The 23,082-nt window shown below is 38.7% G+C and overlaps 1 non-coding gene across 1 annotated transcript; it reads right to left on the reverse strand.

The window, feature by feature from the left end:
• Positions 1-9,186: 9,186 nt before the first annotated feature.
• On the reverse strand, positions 9,187-9,350 carry LOC125997703 (U1 spliceosomal RNA). The gene has a single exon (XR_007491739.1). It is a non-coding gene; the product is annotated as a U1 spliceosomal RNA (small nuclear RNA).
• Positions 9,351-23,082: the final 13,732 nt, after the last annotated feature.

Consider the following 23,082-nt stretch of genomic DNA (forward strand, 5'->3'; position numbering starts at 1 on the left):
CGTGACTTGGCACACAGAAACATGCTAAGCCACTGGTACAACAGGTGAGATGGTTTGTGATTGGTGTGGGCAGTCAGTTCTATGTATGCTTATGTCTTCACAGGAGCTGAGCAGTTTCCAGACAGTATCAGTGGTTCTCAAACTATGGCCCACGGGCTCCATATTGTATTTGTTCCCGTTTTGTTTCTTCACTTCAAAATAAGATATAGGCAGTGTGCACAGGAATTTGATCATAGTTTTTGTTTTTACTGTAGTCAGGCCCTCCAATGGTCTGGGAGATAGTGAACTAGCCCCCTGTTTAAAAAGTTTGAGGACCACTGGAGCCCAGATTCGGCCTCAGAGAGGAGCAGTTATAATGCTGGGAGAGTAGAAATTTTATTCACTCGGCTTTTGTGAAAAGTAAAGCATTTGTAACAAAGAGCAAAGACTTTGCTGACCAACTAATAGGAAAAGAACTCTCACCGATTCAAATATTGCTAGAAATTCAAACCTGTCTCATTTACTGCATCATCTAAGGCCAAAAGAGTATATTAAATAAAGAAGTCTAGTTGCTCTGGATTTCACTGTTACTTATGAAGCATTCTGACGTGCAATTAATCATTCGCTTAAGTGCCTCCCTCCTTATCCCTCTACAAAATCCCCATTGGTCAGAGAGTTGATAAATGAATTACCAATCTAGACCCCTGCTAAGACTTGTCTTTGCCACTGGTGCCAATAACTGGTTGGGTAATTCTGTCTGAGTATTCTGCAGTGTATGAATTTGTACACAAATGCACTCATGAAGGTCCAGTCAAGACTGTACAGTGCCATGCCTCACCACTTCAGTTATTAATTTATTTATTTTGGTTTTGGGGGTCACACTCAGCAGCACTCAGGGGTTACTCCTGGCTTTGCACTCAGAAATCGCTCCTGGCAGATTCAGGGAACCATATGGGATGCTAGGATTCGAACCATCATCCTTCCTGAATCAGCTGCTTGCAAGGCAAAGGCCCTACCACTGTGCTATCTCTCTGGCCCAGTTACTTTTATTTTTATCTCCCTCTGACCTTAATGTCAATGAGTTGCTGAGCCTTCTAGTATTTTCCTGTATTGGAACAGATAGGCCCTGATCCATTTCTCATCATCTCCTACCCAAATTAGTTTCCAAAGGTATTCAAAAAGGTATTTCCTGAAAGTGGGTGATATTACCCTCAGATGCGCTGGGATGATTCAGGGGGACAGTCGTAGCCTTGGTACAATTGGGAGATACTTTCCATTTGTTCCCTAAAAGAAAGTATGGTTTTAGGGGTCACTGAAAGATTTCTTTTCTGAAAAGGGAGTGTTTGGCAGAATAAATGTTGAAGCCACTGTTCTAAAGCCTTGGATATGCTCCTTCCTCTCCTCCTTCCCCCATCTCAAGTGTCAGGAAATAAGGTGTTAGTTAATATGATCCAAATAAGGTGTTAGTTAATATGATCCAAATATCATAGCATCCTTTGCTCTGAAATCTGAAGTTGTTCTCTAGAAGCTGGAGATATAGCACAGTGGGTAGGGCACTTGCCTTGTAGGTGGTTGACCCAAGTTTAACCCCATAAGGTCCCCTTGAACACTGCCAGGAGTGGTCCCTGAGTAGAGAGGCAGGAATATCCAACTCCTGAGCATCATTGGGTATGACCCAAGAACACCCCCCCCCCAATTAAAACATTAGGAAAATAAAATGGCTTTCTGGACACTCTTTTGTCCAATTTCAATGCCTCAGTTATAAAGTCCCAATTCCCTCTAGTTTCCCTCAGTCTCTTGCTTTACTTTTCTCCCTCTCTAACCAATCCTTCCTGAAAGTTTCTTGTATCCTCTGGTGACTCACAGTCATAACCCCATCATTCATTTCAATAAAGTGCTTCCTAGCTTATAGCCTCATTCCTTGGTGATCCTTTTATTTCACATCCTCTTGATATGCATGCATAAATTATATTTTATTCTACAAAGATGCATATATCCATTACCTAGATTGTTAAATCCTATATACAAAGATGTTTTGGCCTGTTCTTTATTCTTGGTCCATCCTATTTCTGAATAAGGTAGCTTATTCTGACAGTGGCAGGGAGACTCGGCTCTCAATGAATTTTAACTATGTGCTTGTAATGGTATCTTATTGCTATTATTTTCAGAATACCAGAAACCTGCAGAACTATTTCACCACAAGATATGACCCAGTTTTTGTATTTCTGGGGGCAATTTAATCCCTGTCTAGAAGTCTGCAGTGAATATATAAGATCAAGGAGCAAAAAGAAGTCCCCCCGCGAAAAAAGATCCACAGAAAATTCAAGTGGAACAAGAAAAATTGACCTTCTTCAAAGATGTATATGAAAAGTTTGGAAAATAATCAGAACTTGAGAAGTGCATTAAAACTGAGTAAAATACACATGGAAACAACTGTATCTCAGGAATCTTCTCTGACTTAACTAAGGAGGAAGAGGATGGAATATTGTGTCTCTTTTGTCTTTGAATCCTTAGTGCTCTTGCTGTAATGTTGCTCTGTGGGTATTCTAGAATTTCATTGCAAAATATCCAAATTTATGAACCACACATGAAACTGTAATGGATATATAAGAACCAGCTGATGAACGGCCACTTCATAATTTAGAGGTGGCTACATTTCAGTGATGGCGAAATGGTTCACTTTGCATGAAAATGCTTCCACAAGTGTCTTGACATCTACTCATCTTTCTTTCTTTCTTTTCTTTCTTTGTCCACCTCTTCCTCTTCCTCTTCTTTCCTCCTCCTCCTCTTATTCATCCTCCTCCTTCCCCTTCTTCTTTTTCTTCCTGGAACCAAACCCAAATATGATTGCAAAGGTCTGTGCTTTACCACTGAACCACTTTATTGGCCTTGGTAATCTACTTTTCATTTTTATTACTTTTTATTTAAACATTGTGGTTTACATAGTTTCTCATCATGCATTTGTTTCTGTTATTCCATGTTCCACTACCAGTGTAAAATTCTCTCCATTTCCCCCTCAGATTTCTACCTATTTCCAAGTCTGTCCTCTTGACAGGCACAAAATAATTTACTTTATTTTGCTTGTTTACAGGTTAGGGATAATAAAAATGTTTGTACAAAAAAAAAAAAAACTTGAGCAAAAGAAAATTTGTGAAAATGATTATATCTTGAAATGGGGACATTAAGTCATTGCCTAAGGGTTTACTAAGCTATTTGTTGCTAATCAATCTTTCTGTTATTTGTTTTGTTTCTTACCATAAGGTTCAATCCCACTTTGATATCAAATTTGGTGTGTCCCTACTAGGGTAACACCTGGCATTTACACCTGGCAGCACTCAGGGGTTACTGCTGGCAGGCACAGGGGACCCTCTGGAATGCCGGGATTTGAACCACCATTCGTCCTGAATCAGCCGCATGCAAGTCAAAAGCCCTACTGCTGTACTATCTCTCTGACCCCCTATTTTTGGGGGAGATGCTGTTTTTTTTTTCAAATGTTTCTCCAATACCATTTAGTCATTAATTCATCTTTACCCCACTGACTATTTTTTAATATTTATTATATTACATATATGCACATACTGGTATCTGTTTTGAAATTTTCACTAATCTTTGAGACCTGTAATTTTAACCTTCATATGCAAGGAAAAAGAATAATTATATGCAAACATTTTCCCCAGCTACTGTCTAGAATATAAAGACCAAATAGAAGGAAGGTCAGAAATAAATAGTAAATAAACAGAAAGAACACCTGACTCAATAAATGAATCTTCATAAGAATCTGCCCTTATGTAAATTAAAAGAATTAGCATGCTCTCTTAATGCAATGAATAAAGAGTAGACATGAATGGATATAATTTGGACAGAGAAACGTGTGTAAGGAAAATACCTAGTCCTCTTGAGTTTTTCTTATTACTTACCAGAACATTTGTGAGCCAGAACATTCTACTTACCTATCAGAATCCTATCTCAGAATACTCTGAATAGAGCTGGTGCTATAAGCAAATATTATTTTTGGAGGTCCTATTCTCAGTAGTGCCTGCCTCATTTGGTAATTATTATTGTTACATTACTCTAATGGCAGTTATTACATCGCCGTAGCAAAACACCAGAGATGAGGAGGCTTAAACAACATAAACTCTTGTTCACCAAGTTCATCTCACTATTAGAGGGATGAAAATTCAAGATCCATATATTGGCAGGGTTGGTTTCTCCTGAGGGCCTCCCTCCTTGGAGTGCAGATAACTACCTTTTTGCTGTATCCTCACTGACTTTGTTTCTATTCAAAGACATCCCTAGTCTCTTTCCCTCTTCTTTTAAAAAGTACAAGATAGGCCAGAGAGATAGCACAGAGGTAAAGCATTTGCCTTGCATGCAGCCAACCCAGGAGGGATCTGGTTCAATTCCCATCATCCCATATGGTTCCTTGAGCCTTCCTGGAGAGATTGCTGAGCACAGAGCCAAGATTAACCCCTGAGCGCCGCCAGGTGTGACCCCAAAACTAATCAATAAATAAAGTTTAAAAAATAAAAACATAAAAATATAAGTTGTATTGAATTAAGGTTCACTTGTATGATTCTATTAACCTTAATTTTTTCTAAAATCCCAATTTCCCAATATAATTCCATTCTGAGGCATAATGTAAGACCTTCAACAAATGAATAGGGAAATATGATTCAGAACACAATACTAGCATAAACGTAAAAAGTAATAAAAACTAGCTATTATTGTGTCCATATCCAAGGCAATGGATATCAAGGTGACTGTAACAGGAAAGATATGAATAACTTTGCTTTAATTTTTCCTCTCCCAGTTTGACCAAGAATAGATGTTTAAAGTTTGAACAGTCGGGACACAACAGAAAGCCTTATTCGAATAGCTACTGATTCAAATCAGGTCAGAAGATCCTTGAAGATTAAAGCACAATAGCTCAGCAGGGGTGTGCTGTTAAGAGAAGTGAATTGGCTAATGGCCTCCCCCAAACCACAGGTTACTATTTTAAATGCTACAAAAGACCTTAGAGCATAAAAAGGATGAAAAATAAAACCAGTGTGGGTCCAATCTTCAAAGGAGGGGAATTGAGTGATAGGGGTAGTTGGACTCCATATGACTGGACTAAATGGCCAAGTTCTAGTGCTGTCTTTGGACTAGAGATAAATCCCATCTTGTCTGTCCTTGAGATTTCAGAATCCAAAACAGACTTTTTTTGGGGGGTGAACCAACCCTGATTCAATTCCTCGCTCCCCATTTTGTCCCCCAAGCACTCCAGGAGTGATCTTTGAGCACAGAACCAAGAGTAAGCTCTAAACACTATCCAAAGTAATCCTGAAACAAAAAGTGGCCAACAGCAAACATGTGATGAAGCACCAAGACCAAAGGAGTGTGAAACTTGGTGAGGTTTGATGCAAACACCATAATCATGGTATATTCAAGGTCAGCAAGCACCACAGCTAACTAACTGTACAAGTACAATAGCTAGTGTGGGTGCAACACCCATTTGTAGTGTTACAGTTGAGGTATTCTTTTCTTTTTAACTTTATTGATTGATTGATTGATTGATTGATTCATTGGTTTCTGGGTCACACCCAGTGATGTCAGGGGTTACTCCTGGCTCTGCACTCAGAAATTACCCCTGGCAGGTTGGGGGACCATATGGGATACTGGGAATCGAACCAGATCCCTCCTAGGTCAGCCTCATGCAAGACAAATGCCCTACTGCTGTGCTATCTCTCTGGCCTCAGTTGAGGTGTTCTTGACTTTTGTGAACAGTGTATAAGGTTATCATACCACAAGAATGAAGGGGAGAGGGAGGCAGAGAGAGAATAATGACAAAAAACAAAGTGGATCTCTTAAGTGGATTTTCTAAATTTTTATTTTTTGTGGGCCAGAATGAAGCTCAGTGATAAAGCACATGTTTTTACCTAGACTCTACATATGGCCCTGGATCTTATTCCTTGTACTACCAAAAGATTTATTTTTCTTTGTGGTTTGAAAACCACACATAGCTAGTGAGCTCACTGAATGACCAGTCTTTTCCTTTGACTTTCCTTCATACTTCAGACATTCAACTGAATGTTGCCCAGAATATTTGCAATATGTTATGGAGCAAAAGGGCATTTACACCAAAAGAAGACAAACAGATCCCATACAATTTTGGTCATTATTTAAGAAATGTGATTCTCATAATTGAGGGGAGAGGACTCCTGAGAAGTACTGGAACTCTGGTGATTCTCCTGACAATAACTGATCCAATAGTTCCATGTCAGGAACAAGTAGTATGAGGCTGCTCAGGTCCAACTTTGCTTGGGGTTCAGCAGGGCACATTCAGCTGAGTTTAGGGGCCATGCAGTGCTGGGAGAGCCTCATGCATGAGAGGTATGTACCTCCTTGAATTGTTAGGCTTTTATTATTTTATTTTGTGGCCACATCTGGCTGTTTGGAACTTACTCCTGGCTCTGTGTTCAGGGACCAGTCCTGGCAATGCCTGGGGGGACCATATAGAGTTCCAGGAGGTTAAATTGGGATCAACTACATGGTAAGCAAACACCTTAACTCCTATATAATTAATTCATCAGATTTTGGGCTTTATTTTTCATCGCCTGACCCTAACATACTGGGTGGATCCTCCATCTAAAATGAACTCTTTCTGAACATATTCAAAACAAAAGCACTTTTGTAGGGTTTTAGTTGTGGTTGTTGTTCTATCATGTGTTACTATTTTAAATTATCTACTTAAATAATTCAACTAGAGCTGTGGGTCATTTTATTTTTAGGTTGTAGTTGGAAGGATAGTGGGTCTTACCTTTCAGATAGTGCTCAGAAGCTACTCTTCGCCTGAGTATTCCTGACTATGCATGGGGAACCATGAGGTAGCAGCAATCAAATCTATGTCTCCTTCATGCAAAAGATGCATTTCAAACGCTCGAGCTTTAGCCCTCAGTTATCATTTTTGACCCCTACAAGTTCCTACCGAATTGGCTACCAATTCTAGTCAATCATACTGAAAATATCATTGTAGTCTATCCATTGCCTTTCAACTTCATTGTTCCTATCTAAATTCAGCATCTTCCCAGAAGTGAAAAATTGTCCTACACTCTAATCTTCCTACCTCCTGTTTCATTTTAAATTTCTGATTCAAAACCACCCCTTTGAAGTAGAATAAAACCTTGACAGTGGAATAGTGATAGAGCTAAAAGTAATAACTTTTCTAGCCAACATATATTATTAAGTCATAGATAATTTTTTAATCTTTAATAATTTAGAGAGAAAAATCACTTTCTCACCATAATAATTATATGACTTGCTTAGCTCTCCAGTCTTTGTTTATTCTAGACATCTCCCACTAGCTCTAAACATGGCCCTTCTCTTAATAAATATGAAGAGTTAAACATTCAAAGATTTCCTAAACTAGAAGAAACATGTGGCCTTCGCTAATCTCAAGCATTTCACTTGAGCAAAATTTTATTTGGATTACCTCATTTCTGAAAGTCATTCCTATCCATGAATTTTTTTGCAGTGTGGGTTGTTGTACCAACAGAATTCTACACACACACACAAAAAGTTAAAGAATAGAATGAATATGCAACAGATTTTTAAACTATGCAGAATATTCTGGAAGTCTAGGAAATGAAAGAGAATTTCTTATCTTCAGGCACTTTCTAGCTTATGATTAACAATATATTAAAGTCGAGCAAACAATATCTACTTCAAAGTGAAAAATAAATGCCATGACTAGCAAAGGACTAATATCCTAGATTAAATATTTATAATATGCAACACAACAACAACAATAAAAACTACCACCACATAGACCACTTAGATACTTCTCCAAAGATGACACCTGATTGCCCACAGCATATGAATGCATTCAACATTAATGCTTATCAGGGAGATGCAAATCAAAAAGACAATGAAACATCACACTTCACACCAGTGAGAATGGCCTGTTTCAAAAAGGCCAGAAATAGTCAGTGCTCATAGACGTGATGGACAAAGAATCCCCATTCACTATGAGTGGGGTTATAGACTTGGTTCACCCAATATGGAAAACAGCCTAGCGATTTCTCAAGAAGTGCAAAATAGGGGCTGGAGTGATAGCACAGCAGGTAGGGCATTTGCCTTGCAGTAGGTAGGGCATTTGCCTTGCAGAAGCTGACCCAGGTTTGATACCCAGCATTCCATAGGGTCCCCAGAGCCTGTTTGGAGAGGCTTCTGAGTGCAGAGCCAGGAGTAACCCCTGAGTGCTGCCAGGTGTGGCAAAATAACCAAATAAAAAAAGGGGGGGTTGAAAATAAAGCAGTGGGGCCAGAGAGATAGCATGGAGGTAAGGAGTGCTGCCAGATGTGGCGCAAAATAACCAAATAAAAAAGGGGGGGTTGAAAATAAAGCAGTGGGGCCAGAGAAATAGCATGGAGGTAAGGCATTTGTCCGGCATGCAGATAGTGGTTTGAATCTCAGCATCCCATATGGCCCCCAAGCCTGCCAGGAGTGATTTCTGAGCATAGAGCCAGGATTGACCCCTGAATGCTGCCGGGTGTGACCCTAAAAGCAAAAACCAAAAAATAAAAAAAGATGGATATAAAGCAATTCAGTGAGAGGAAGTAATTTTCCCAGAGTCAGATAGCTATAATGCCTGAGTGAACATACGAACTACCTTTTTGTGAAAACTGAATACTAAATAGATCTTTGATGTAACAATTGCTTGCACACTCCAAGAATTATTTTTTTCTTTTCCTTCATTATTTCCTAATTTTATTTTCATTTATCTTCCCATTTTAAGTATCAATATAATAATTTAAAATAACTTTGTAAGTATATTTAGTTTCTCATTTTACATGTATTTTGCTTAGGATATACCTAATATCTCTGCTGATCCACAAACCAATTCATCTTTGCAGCAAGTGGGCAATGTGTATTCCAGAGTTTAAAAATAAAGATGAGTAAAGAAAAAAAAAAAAAAAAAGAAAAGAAAAGAAAGCAGTAACATTCATTGTCCAGTAATTTCACTATTTGGTCCCAAAATTCAAAATAAAAATTTGAGAAGTTATTTGCACACCAATATTTTACAATACCCAAGATCTGAAAAATAATCTAGATGACCAAAAACAAATGAGTGAATAAAAATTATGGTATATCTATGTATACACATGTACACAGACATAAAATGGAATATTACCCATCTATGAGAAAAGATAAAAATCTTCTTTTTTCCAGGGGAGAGCGCGAACGTAGTCCCCCACTACCACACATTATGCAGTTGAGTTTCCCACATTTGGGGAAATCACAGGGGTCAGCACATCCGGAGTGCAATGGATAAGCCTTGCCCTGGGGAAACCACCTTCATGATCATGGTATCTCCCCTGCCAGGTAAGTATTGAAAAGATAAAAATCTTGGGGCTGGTAAAATAATACAGCATGCCTTGCATGTAATCTACCCAGAGTCAATCCCCAGCATCCTATGTGGACCCTCTTCCTTCACCAGGAATGATCCCAAGCAGAGTCAGGAGTAAGCCCTGAGTACTGCCAGGTGTGTCCCCCAAAACCAAAGAAATAAGAAAATAAAATCTTGCATTTTCTCCAACAATTATAGAACTAGGTATTATAGTAAGCTAAATAAGTCAGAAAGAAAAAAGACAAATACAGGAAGCTAAAACTCATTTGTGGGATTTAAAGAAAAAAAACTATACTTGGATGAAAACTATCATTACATTCTACAATAAAATTGAGGTTACCAAGTGGCAAAGGGGTGGGGAGAATGGGAATGAAGCTGAATGAGGGTCCTGAATAGGTTGATAGAGAAATATCAGTACTTAGGTGGTGACTGCGGTGCATTAACCTTAAAACATTGTACTCCTGGAACCGGAGAGATAGCATGGAGGTAGGGTGTTTGCCTTGTAAGCAGAAGGATGGTGGTTCGAATCCCGGCACCCCATATGGTTCCCTGAGCCTACCAGGAGTGATTTCTGAGCACAGAACCAGGAGTAACCCCTGAGCATTGTCGGGTGTGACCCAAAAAACAAAAACAGAAACAAAAACATTGTACTCCTGAGTGTAGAGCCAGGAGTCATCCCTGAGCATCACTAGGTGTGGCCCCAAAACAAAAACAAAAATTTATTATGAAGTTTCATATATATATATATATATATACAAAGATGAATAAACAGTATAATGAAATAAATGTATGTCTATATTGTATATGTAAAATAAAGTTTACCCAAAAAGCTGCTGAGGAAATCTCAACTGGTTCTCTCCTTAAAATCATTTTGTCAATGTTAATCTTTGCAGACCTTTTGATTATGTAATAATAACATGGCAAAAGCCATGGGTACATAAACACATAAACACACACAAAAATTGTACTCCTAATATATATTCCTAATATATATATTCCTAATATATATATGCCTAATATATATATATATATATATTCCATATATATATAGCTTGCTGTAAACGATAGTTACCACAACTTAAAAAGAGAATGAGGTAGAGAGAAAAAAGGAGAGAATAAATGACGTAAATGCATAGTAAGCTGGTTTTTGCTTTTGTTTTGTTTTGTTTTGTTTTATTTTGTTTTGTTTTTGGGTCACACCCAGTGGTGCTCAGGGGTTACTCCTGGCTCTACGCTCAGAAATTACGCCTGGCAGGCTCAGGGGACCATATGGGAAGCTGGGATTCGAAGCACCGACCTTCTGAATGCAAGGCAAATACCGTACCTCCATGCTATCTCTCCAGCCCCAGTAAACTGTTTTTAATGATATAACTATGGAGTAAAACTAAAACTGCTGCTTTTGAATCTTTCCTTCTCATTAAACTATGAACAAACCCCTAAAGAAACTTGGTATTCCCACCTTTGCATCTCTTCACTCTACCCCCGAAGAATGATCTAATATAGCAGCAAAACGAGCTCTGCTGGAGCTGAAATAACTATTTTTTTCCTGGTATTGTCAGACACATTTCACCAAGAGTTTTACTGGCATACTAATGTGATTCAGTAGCAATTTTTAATATTTATAAAAGCATAACCTGAAATTATACTGTTATGAGCAGTAAATTTATACAAGCTAAATAAAATATCATGGTTTACTTTAAGTTTTTCTTTTAAATGAAGGTATATAAAGCAAGCATACCCTGCATAGAAGCATTCACTGCTGTTTTAATAAATATGTGAGGAGCTGCAGAGAACGAAAAAAATGAGTAAAATAAGCCACAATGCTTGTTTTAAAGAAATTCAACAGTTCAGAGCAAACAGGTAAGTATAATGCTGTCTGACAGAGGCAATAAGGACAATCTTGTGAAAGGAAATATATGCAGAATATATATAGGATATATCTATAATATAATATATATGAATATATATAATATATTCTAGTCTGACTCAAGTGGATTTGGATAGTCATGGAGGTCTTTCTGAAAGACGTGAAATCTTACAAGACTTTTGAAAAATTATGCATCTTCATGTGAAATAGTGAAAGTCAGATGACAGATGAAAGTGAAGGAAGCAATATATGGAAAAGACCAAGGGAAAGAAAGCACAGTATCAAGAAACCGATGTGGTAAGACCCTAATGTAGTGTAGAAAGGGAAATAGAATTGGGTAGAGTGAGGCATGACATTTTGTTCCACTCATATGCTCAAAATTGTCATACCTAGAAAACCTTTGGAAAAAATAATAGTGCTATGCATATCTTTGTACTATTCATCTAAGTAATGTGAAGAAATGAAAACTGAACAAAGAGGGGCCACAGAGATAGCAAGCACAGCAGTAGGGCATTTACCTTGCATGCAGCCAATTCAGGACAGATGTTGATTCGAATCCCAGCATCCCATAGGGTCCCCTAGCCTGCCAGGGGCTATTTCTGAGTGCAAAGCCAGGAGTAATTCCTGAGCTCCACCAGGTGTGGCCCCAAAACCAATCAAACAATCAATAAAGAAAGAAAGTTAGAACAAAAAAGAAATTGAACAAAGGAATTTCATGAGACATCTGACAATTAGCTATCAGTGACAATAGAGATATCTCAAATTCTTTTTTTTTTTTTTTTTTTTTGTGGTTTTTGGGTCACACCCGGCAGTGCTCAGGGGTTATTCCTGGCTCCAGGCTCAGAAATTGCTCCTGGCAGGCACGGGGGACCATATGGGGCGCTGGGATTCGAACCGATGACCTCCTGCATGAAAGGCAAATGCCTTACCTCCATGCTATCTCTCCGGCCCCATATCTCAAATTCTTTAGATGTATCTAGGCTGAATCTCTCAGTGCAAATCTTTCTGCCTTTCCTTTTTTTTTTTTTTTTTTTTTTTTTTGGTTTTTGGGCCATACCCAGCAGTGCTCAGGGGTCACTTCTGGCTGTCTGCTCAGAAATAGCTCCTGGCAGGCACGGGGGACCATATGGGACACCGGGATTCGAACCAACCACCTTTGGTCCTGGATTGGCTGTTGCAAGGCAAACACCGCTGTGCTTTCTCTCCGGACCCTCTGCCTTTCCTTTTTATTTTCTTTCTCTGTCTCCTTGAGAAACTTGGGAGATTTCATAAGTCCGTCATAAAATCTGTCCTAAAATGGTCTCTTGTTAGGCTAGAGAGATAGTAGAGCTGGTGATTGATGCATTTAGCTAGCCAGGTGTGACATTTCCCCCCCCCCCCCCCCGCCAAATCAAAACAGTTTGTTGCATACTCTTGGAATATCTAGTCCAGATAATCTGATTTCCATCATCTAAATAATTTTTAGACTTTTTTTCTTATTTTCTCACTCAGGAAACCTTAATAGAAATACATACACACACACACACACACACACATATACCGGTTTTGCATTGTGTGTGCACTTTATTTGAAAGGTAGGCGGTCCACTTCCAACAGTGCTCAAGGATTACTGCTGACTCTGCACTCGAGAATCTCCTGGCAGGGATAGAGGGGGACTATGGGATGCCAACATCAGCTACATACAAAACAATTACTTACCTGGATGCCTTTATTATTTCTCTATGTGTACTTTATATGTTAGAAAAGAAAGTTTTTTAATTACTTTATTTAAGCACCATGGATTCAAAATTGTTCAGGATTGAGTTTCAGTTATAGAATATATAGCACCCTTCATCAGTGCATATTTTCCACCACCAATGTCCCCAGATTTCCTTTCATTGTTCTTCCTGCCTGCCTATGGGGCAGCCATCTCTCGCTCTCTGTCTCTCTCTCTCCCCTTTTTGACACTGTGGTTTGCACTATTGTTAATTAAGGGGTACTATACATATCACTTTATCTCCTTTCAGCACCCATTTCTTGTTCAGAGTGATCAGTTCCAACTATCATTGTCCTAGTGGTTCCTACTTTACTCTAACTACATTTACTGCTCTTTGTGGCAAGCTTTCTATCATGGGTTGGTCCTCCTCGCCCTCATCTTTATTGTCTCTGGATAATTTTACCAGTTTCCCTAATTTCTAACTGCTCTATAAGGCAGTCATTGAAGCAGAATGTATTGGAAAAAAGACAGACCCTCAGATTAATAGAATAGACTTTAATACTCTAAGAATGACTCTCATTCATATATATATAGATATATATCAATTAATAATTTATAAGAGAACAAGAAATATAAAATAGATCTAGGAAAGTCTCTTCAATAAGTGATATTGAGAAAACATGCAAAAATTAATTCAGACCTCTTTAATGCTGTGCACAAAAGTTAAATAAAAATGAATCAAAGATCTTGGTATTATACCTGAATCCATAAGATACACAAAGAAAAAAATGTAGTCAGAAAAATTCATGACATTGAAGCTACTAAAGGCACCTAACAAGGGTAAAACACCACTGGCCAAGTTTGTAGAAGCAAAGATAAGCAAGTTAGACTACATAAAACTAAGAAGTTTCTGCACCTCAAAGAAAAAGGTGACTAAGATATAAATACTACCGTGGAATGGGAGAAACTATGCACCCAGTACCCATCTGATAATGGGTTAATATCCAAGATATACCAGACACTAGTAGAGCTTAGCAAGAAAAAAAAATCTAACACCATCAAAAACTAGGGAGGAGAAATGAACAGGCATTTTCTAAAAGAAGAAATATAGATGGCCAAAGGACACATGAAAACTATGTTCCACATCATTAATAGTGTCAAGAGTGATTGGGAATGGATATTCCTTAAAAAAAAAAAAAACGAATGAACAAAGAACAGGGGCTGGAGGGGTAGCATGAAGGTAGAGTGTTTGCCTTGCATGCAGAAGGATGATGGTTCAAATCCAGGAATCCCATATGGTCCCCTGAGCCTGCCAGGAGCAATTTCTGAGCACAGAGCCAGGAGTAACCCCTGAGAACTGTCGCGTATGACCCAAAAACAAAAACAACAACAACAAACATCTAAGAAATTGAACTTCCATAGATCCACCAATACTACTCCTAGGGAGATACCCTAGAAACACCAAAACACAATGCAAAAAAGCCCTCTGCATTTCTATGTTCATCACAGCATTATTTACAATAGCCAGAATCTGGACACAACCCAAGTGACCAAGAACAGATGATTGGCTTAGAAAACTGTGGTATATCTACACAACGAAATACTATGCAGTTGTTAGAAAAAAAGGAAGTCATGGAATTTGTTTATACGTGGATGGATATGAAGAGTATTATGCTGAGTGAAATAAGCCAGAAGGAGAGGGATAGATGCAATCTCACTCATTTGTGGGATATGAAAAAATAAGACAGTATGTTAATAATATCCAGAAACAATAGAGATGAGAATCAGTCCATAGTAGGAAGCTTGCCAGAAATAGTGGAGCAGTGCAGGTAAGGCAGAGAAGGGTCCACTCTGACAACAATAATTGGAAGTGATATATCTACATAAGGACTTGGCACTGGGGCCAGAGTGATGGCACAGCGGTAGGGCGTTTGCCTTGCACGCAGTCAATCCAGGACAGAAGGTGGTTCAATCCCTGGCTTCCCATATAGTCTCCCAAGCCAGGAGCGATTTCTGAGCACATAGTTAGGAGTAACCCCTGAGTGTCACTTGTGTGGCCCCAAAACCAATAAATAAATAAATACATACATACATAAATAAAATAGTAATTGGGGCCAGAGAGGTGGTGCTAGAGGTAAGGTGTCTGCCTTGCAAGCGCTAGCCAAGGAAAGATCGTGACTGCGGTTCAATCCCCTGGCGTCCCATATGGTCCCCCCAAGCCAGGGGCAATTTCTGAGCACATAGCCAGGAGTAACCCCTGAGCATCAAACGAGTGTGGCCCCAAAAAACAAAACAAAACAAAAAATAGTAATTAAGTAATCTCAACTGGCACTAAAGCAAATAAAAGCTAAGATTATTTTTTTTACTCTTTTCTATTATAAATCTTTGTCAACCACTTAAAACATTTCTACTTTGGACCAACATATAGCAGGTGTTCAGATATTACCCATGTCTTGTGGCTCCCATCTTGGACAACACAAATCTAAGACAGTATAATCATACATAAGAGGAAAGTATTTTTTTTTCTGGGCAAACACAGCTTTTAAATAAAAGTCTCGGATGAGGGCCAGAGAGATAGCATAGAAGTAGGGCATTTGCCTTGCATGCAGGACAGTGGTTCGAATCCGTGCATCCCATGTGGTTCCCCCATGCCTGCCAGGAGCGATTTCTGAGCGTAGTGCCAGGAGTAATCCCTGAGCGCTGCAGGGTGTGACCCAAAAAAGCAAAAATAAATAAAATAAAATAAAATAAAAGCCTCGGATCATTCTTCCTACACTAATTCCTGCCTCTTAGCTGTATGACTATAGATGTGACATACTCAAGAAGATTCCAATCTGTTTGTCTCAAATTTTGCTCTCCAGTCAGAGAAAAAACAAAAAACTGTCTAAGGGTGGTGATAAGTAAAAATTAAACACAGAACCAGGAATAGCTCCACCCATTTTTACATACATATGCAGAGTTTCATTCCAGAGGGTATTGCACAGTGACATGATGCAAGGAAAAGATAATGCAGAATCATAACCAGCAACCTGTCCATGAAAGACCAGCAGAAGATACACAGACACTGGTGTTTCTGCGGAGGAGACAGAGCAGAGGAGCAGTGGAGGAGGAGTGTCTGCAGAAGGAATTCAGCCAGGAATGCAGCACAGAGGGCTTGAGCTCCTGTTACACTAGCAGTCCAGGGGGCAAAGGGGGAAATATGGGATGCATTCTGGGAATTATGGCGGAGGGAGGTCAACACTGGTGGTGGAAATGGCCCCTATTCACTGTCACTATGTACATGAAATACAACTGTGAAAGACTTGTAATTCACATTGGTCAAAATAATAATAAAATAATAATAATAATCAATAATTAATAATAAGAGATGGCTTGAACTAAGAAAGCAGCTAAGGAGTAAGGTCAACAGGATTGTCATTCCACATAGGAAAGACCCCAGCTGTATGGTTGCTGCAGCCTTTACACACACGTGTCTCCTCTTAAGCTGTTACAGAAAGACTTCAGAAATGAAAGCGCTGTAGCCTTCTGGAATTGTGTGCTGAGCTCACACACACTGTCCCTAAGGATGCTAAGCTAGCCAGCACTCGCTATGAGAGGATAGTCCCAGCACAGCTCCTATAGATGACAAAGCATCATCCTGGCAGGCCCTCTGCAGTCTTGTGCTCAGATAGCATCATTTTTTTAAATTATTTTTATGTTTTGGTTATCTTTATTTAAGCAACTTGATTACAAACATGATTGTAGTTGGGATTTAGTTACAAGAAGAACATCCACCTTCACCAATGCAACATTCCCATCATCAATGTCCCCAATCTCCCTCCTCCCCTTCCACCCCCAACCTGTATTTGAGACAGGCATTCTACTTCTCTCACTCATTAACATTGTCATGATAGTTGTTTGTATAGTTATTTCTCTAACTGCACTCACCACTCTTTGTGGGGAGCTTCATATCTTGACCTGGTCCTTCCAGGCCTCATCTCTATTGTCTCTGGGCATCATTACAATAATGTTTCTTTATATTTCTTAAAACCCATAGATGAGTGAAACTATTTTGTGTCTATCTCAGAGAGCATCTTGATAGGATTCATTGAACACTGAAGAATAGGTGTTTTTTTCTTCTCTTCTAGAGTTCCCTAAAAGGCCAGTTTCCTGAAAACCTCAGGTGAACCTTATTAATAATAGAAGAAAAGGCTTTCAGGTCCTGCTCACTGCTCAAAAAAGAGTTTAGTAAAAAAAAAAAAAAATCTTTCAGATTTAAATGCTACCTAAAAAATAGATTCTTAAAAAAAATAGTGGCTGTCAGCATAGAGGCATGTAACTGGGTTTTGCCTCAGTGGGTGGGGATTACTTCTATTTCCTTGCCACTAGGAACATTATTTATTTATAATCCCTAGCAACATTCCTGGAACAAATGTATAGAATTCTTTATATGCCATGATAAATGGTAATCTACTCCTGCGCAAACTGCTTTTACCAAGATATAAGTGTACTCGAGCTCGGAAAAGTTAGCTGTCGTTTGCATTAACAAGATGCCACTTAAAATTAGTCTACCTTGGTCCATTCATCATTCTCAGATTTTATCAATCAGAGAAGGAAGGGGGAAAGACGACATTTATGTCCTTGCCATTTTCAACAGCTCCCATGAAAAGAAGGTAAAAAAATAAAGCGGACTGGTTATGGCTAAAATATATGCTAATCTTTAGAATATTTCATACTCAATTAGCTTTACATAAAGCAGAATGCACAGATATCATTTTTCTTAATTGCCACGGAAATCATTCTTATGTTCCTGACTCTCATCTGTCTTCTTTGAAGTAGAGGACATTTAAAAAATTAGATAAAAATAAATTTAATATTGTAGGTGACTTTTTAAAATTAAGAAGTCTTCACTGAAGTCAAAATATTTTTAATGAAATAATCTGATATCTGGGATTTTATTTCAAACACCCAAAGAGAAAAAGATAAAGGGACCAGATTGACAGTACAGTAAGTTTTTACCTTACACACTGATAAGGTTCAAGTTGACACCCAAGACCCAAGTTGGCGCTGAGAATCAAAGACCACCTCTAATAATGCAAGAAGCAAAGGAAGTTTATTCGAGAAGTCGATGTCCAAGTATTATTCAACCAAAGAGGTCTTGATAAGGACTCCCGAGGAAAAGCTTCAAGAAGTTTATATCATTTTATAGGCTTTAACTAGTCAAGTATTTTTTTTTTTTTTTTTTTTTTGGTTTTTGGGCCACACCCAGCGGTGCTCAGGGGTTACTCCTGGCTGTCTGCTCAGAAATAGCTCCTGGCAGGCACAGGGGACCATATGGGACACCGGGATTCGAACCAACCACCTTTGGTCCTGAATTGGCTGCTTGCAAGGCAAACACCGCTGTGCTATCTCTCCGAGCCCTCAAGTATATTTTTAATGATTTTTATTTTGACCAAAGTGGATCGCATATCTTTCACAGTAATATTTTAGGTACATAGTGACATTGAATCAGGGGCATTCTCACCACCAATAAACAACTCAAGTATTTTATTGGTTAATGAAATAATGCATTTTATCTACTTGAACAAGCATCACATCAGAAATTACGGGTTCATTTTTGTGCCAGGGGGTCCTTACCTGATGGAACATTCAGACCCACCTACTTCCTCTTTTTCAGCTGGACAGGGAGCGTCTTGCCATTTGCAGGATTTTGCGGGTTTTATCTTTGGGCTAACACCTTCCGCCTATGGGGAAGTTTTAGAGTAGAAAAGTATTTTAAGGTGGCTTTACTGGAGGCTAAGGACCACCATGGTCCTAGGCCCAGGGGGCTTTGATTCTCACAACACATTCAAGCTGGGTTCAATTCATGGAACCATATATGGAACCCTGTCAGAAGTGATCCCTGAATGCAGAGTCAGGAGGAAGCCTTGAGCATCACAAATTGTGCTCAATATATAATTAAATAAATAATTTTAAAGTTAACCTGAGGAAATACAGGAAACGAGAATGACTAGACACTGTTAGCTGATAGAGCTAACTTATGGGAGGTTGGGATTCATTTTATGTTTTCTCTTCCCTTTTTACTCTGGTATATTAGCTTTGACTATTCTTGAGGACTATGTGTTTGTACATTTTTCCTGGCTATACTCAGAGAAGAGTATTCACAAGCCCTGAAGAAGGAGCTTTGCAAATTGTTGGGGAATTGCAAAATCTCCAGAAATTAGGACCCAGTGTAGAATGGATGTGACTAGAGAACAAGAAGGATGAAGAAAATATTTTCAAGGTATAGGATTCAGGGAAGGGGACTAGATGGTTGGGTATAAATGAATTGATTGGAAAACAAGATATCTTATTTTTGGTTTTTTGGACCATACCTGGTGATGCTCAGAGGTTACTCCTAGTTATGCACTCAGAAATCGCTTCTACCTTGGGGGACCATATGGGATGCCAGGGGATCAAACTGCAGTCTGTCCTAGGTCAGCCATATGCAAGGTAAATGCCCTACTGCTGCACCCCTGCTCCTGCCATAAACAAGGTATTTTACTAACTCATCAAAGTGTAAATCATAAGACATGGTCAATTATGATCTCAGTTCTGTTGGGTAAATTCATGTGTACACTTGGGCCAATATCTTAGGCCAATACCTTAACATTGGCAGGCTCATTGTTCTCATACATCCATTTAATAAATATTGCTGAGTTTAGGAGATGACCATGCATCTAGATATTGTGGCTCCACAGAGAATTCAATAGGCCATTGTCTTTGCTCTCAAGTACTGGTAAAGAGCAAGCTATGAAGGTTATCTGATGAAAATAAATTTTGAGAATGGGCATTACTCCAAGTCAAAATATTCACATTTGCTTCTTTTTATTTAGGTCAAAATATTATTGATCAATCTTTAAGTTAACATGTTTATTACATACAAATAATGCAAAAAAATAAGAGAAAAAAGGTAGCGTATATCAGGGGACAGAGAGAGAGGGAGAGAGAGAGAGAGAGAGAGAAAGAGAGAGAGAGAGAGAGAGAGAGCTCAGTGGTCTTAGCACACACATGCAGCAGGCTTGAGTTCAATTCCAGGTATCACATGTTCCCCCTGAACACTTCCAGAGTAACCCCTGAGTTTTGCCAGGTGTGATCCAAAAAAATAACCCACCAAAAAGTAAAAAGGTGGAGCTGGAGTGGTAGCACAACAGTAGGGTGTTTGCCTTGCACATGGCTGACCCAGGACAGACACAGGTTCGATCCCAGGCAGCCCATATGGTCCCCTGAGCTAGGAGCAATTTCTGACTGCAGAGCCAGTAGTAATTCCTGAGTGCTTCTATGTGTGGCCCCCAAACAAACAAAGTAAAAAAGGTAGTGTATATCAAATTAAAGTGCAAAACATGCCTTTTGTGGGGATAAAGTAGTAAGTACATTGGTTGTTGTTAACAGAGAAATACTAGTTCTTTTTATATAATAAGAGAAATGGGTCTAGACATAATATAACCTTGTGAGTCCATAAATTAACATAAGTAGGAACTTGAGCACATGTTATATTTAAAGTTCAATGATCATCTTCGTTTGTTGTTTTTTTTTTGGGCCACACCCGGCGGTGCTCAGGGGTTACTCCTGGCTGTCTGCTCAGAAATAGCTCCTGGCAGGCACGGGGGACCATATGGGACACCGGGATTTGAACCAACCACCTTTGGTCCTGGATCGGCTGCTTGCAAGGCAAACACCGCTGTGCTATCTCTCCGGGCTTGATCATCTTCGTTTGTAATTCAAGAAGGTTTCCAGAAACCTTTGTCTTCTTTGGAGGGGTTTGGTTGTCAGATTTTTGTGCATAGGTACAGTTTGAATTTTGTTTGTTTAGTATTTTTCTGTTGCTTTGGGTTTTTTGGGAGGTTTTTGGGAGGCTTGTTGTTGTTGTGTTTTTGTTTGTTTGTTTTTTGAGTCACACCTAGCTGCACTCAGGGGTTACTCCTGGCTCTATGCTCAGAAATCTCTCCTGGCAGCCTTGGGAGGTCATATGGGATGCCAGGATTTGAACCACCATCCTTCTGCATGCAAGGCAAACACCCTACCTCCATTTTATCTCTCTGTCCCCTTCTGTTGTTTTGTTTTGTGGGTGAATTCACCTCATTCCATCCCAAACCTATGCAACTCAAAACTTCTCCTAGCTTCGTAAATTGAATTGTGAAAAATCTTCAAGATTAATTTTAAAATAAATTTCTTTGATTTATTATTGTTAAATATTCATTTTATATACTTATAAATATGTATTTTATAATGAATTTTTGTTTGTTTGTTTGTTTTTGGTTTTTGAGTCACACCTGGCTGCTCTCAGGGGTTACTCCTAGTTCTCCGCTAAGAGATCGCCCCTGGCAGTCTCAGGGGACCGTATGGGATGCCGGGATTCGAACTATCGTCCTTCTGGATGCAAGACAAATGCCTTACCTCCATGCTATCTCTCCGGCCCCATATTTATAATGAATTTAAAAATATATATAATATGTAAATGTATATTTCATATATCCAGGGTATTATAAAAATTTCTCAGGTGAAAGCGAGGGGAAATTTAAGAAGCCTGGTCCAATAGTATTTTGGCTGTGGAGTCATTGGTCTGCGGTAAGTTGCAATTTTCTGATAGAGACAAAGGAATAAAATCCCTGCGAAACTAAAGTTCAATTTAGCTTCTTGACGGGAAATATTTTTTATTTTTATTGCTCTATTCCCTGAAAATAATCTAGAGATACTCTTGATTTGCCCATAGACAGCTTTGTTGCTTTGGTTCCCATCCATTATTTTATTTAAATAAAATAGAAAAAATTGTTACAGAATTTTTTGAAGCTGCTCTTTTATAATAACTATTTTTCCCAAATAAAACAATTTGTAAATGTGCCTTTATGGTTTAATCCTCAATAGAATACTTGATCATTTTGCAGTACTGCTCTAATTTTAATCAGGAAAAATATTTTTATATGCAGCACAAAATCCAATCTCAAAATGTGTTATTTTATTATATGATAACCCATTTTGATAACATCTATCTTATGGGGAAGATAAATTTATACAAAAATAATGTCATTGACATAAAAATGCTCCACATCATTAATCATCATCATAGAGATGCAAATCATAACAACAGTGAGGTATTATTTTACATTACAGAGACTGACATATGCCACAATGAACAATAATGTCCAGTGTTGGCTCAGATGCAGGGAGAAAGGGACTCTCATTCATTACTGGTGGAAATGCCAACTGCCCCAACCTTTTTGGTAGACAATCTGGATATTCCTCAAAAAACTAAAAAAATGAGCTTCATCTGACGCAGCAATTCTACTTGTAGGAATATACCCCAGGAGTCCAAAAACACAACATAGAAAAGCCCTTTGCATTCCTATGTTCATCACAGCACTATTCACTATAGCCATAATCTGGAAACAACCCAAGTGTCTAAGAACAGATGAGTGGCTAAAGAAACTGTGGTATATCTACACAATGGACTACTACACAGCTATTAGGAAAATATAGTCCTAAAATTTGCTTAGTCATGGATGGATATGGAGAGTATTATGTTGAGTGAAATGAATCAGTGAGAGGGGATAGACATACCATGATCTCACTCATTTGTGGGATGTAAGAAAAAAGGGGCAGTAAGATAATAATATCAAACACAATTGAGATAAGGGCCAGGAAGACTAGTCCATAATGGAAAGCTTCCCCCAAATAGCAGGAGAATACAATTAGGACAGAGAAGGGACCACTATGCAATGATAAACGGTACTGATCACTCTAGACAAAAATTGGGTGCAAAAAAGGAGATTAAGTGATAGGCATGATACCTCTCACTAACAATATAGCAAACCACAGTGTGTAAAAGAGCAGGGAGGGAGGAAGTGAGGGTGAGAGAAAGAGAGAAAAGAAAATCATCTTCCCAATAGTTAGGCAAGAGGAAAATTGAGGACATTGGTGGTGAAAAATATGCACTGGTAAAGGGTGTTGTACACTGCATGACTGAAACTCAATCATGAATAACTTCGTATCTGTGGGGAAAAAAAAAACAATCGTATTATAAAACCACCTTGTATCCATGGTGTTTAAATAATGAATAACAAAAAAGAGTCATCACAAATAACTTGCTCACATTAAGTTTTTTAGTTCACAATTAAAGGAAAGTTCAATTTAATG

Source organism: Suncus etruscus, chromosome 19 (genome assembly GCF_024139225.1).
Source record: "Suncus etruscus isolate mSunEtr1 chromosome 19, mSunEtr1.pri.cur, whole genome shotgun sequence".
NCBI lineage: Eukaryota > Metazoa > Chordata > Mammalia > Eulipotyphla > Soricidae > Suncus > Suncus etruscus.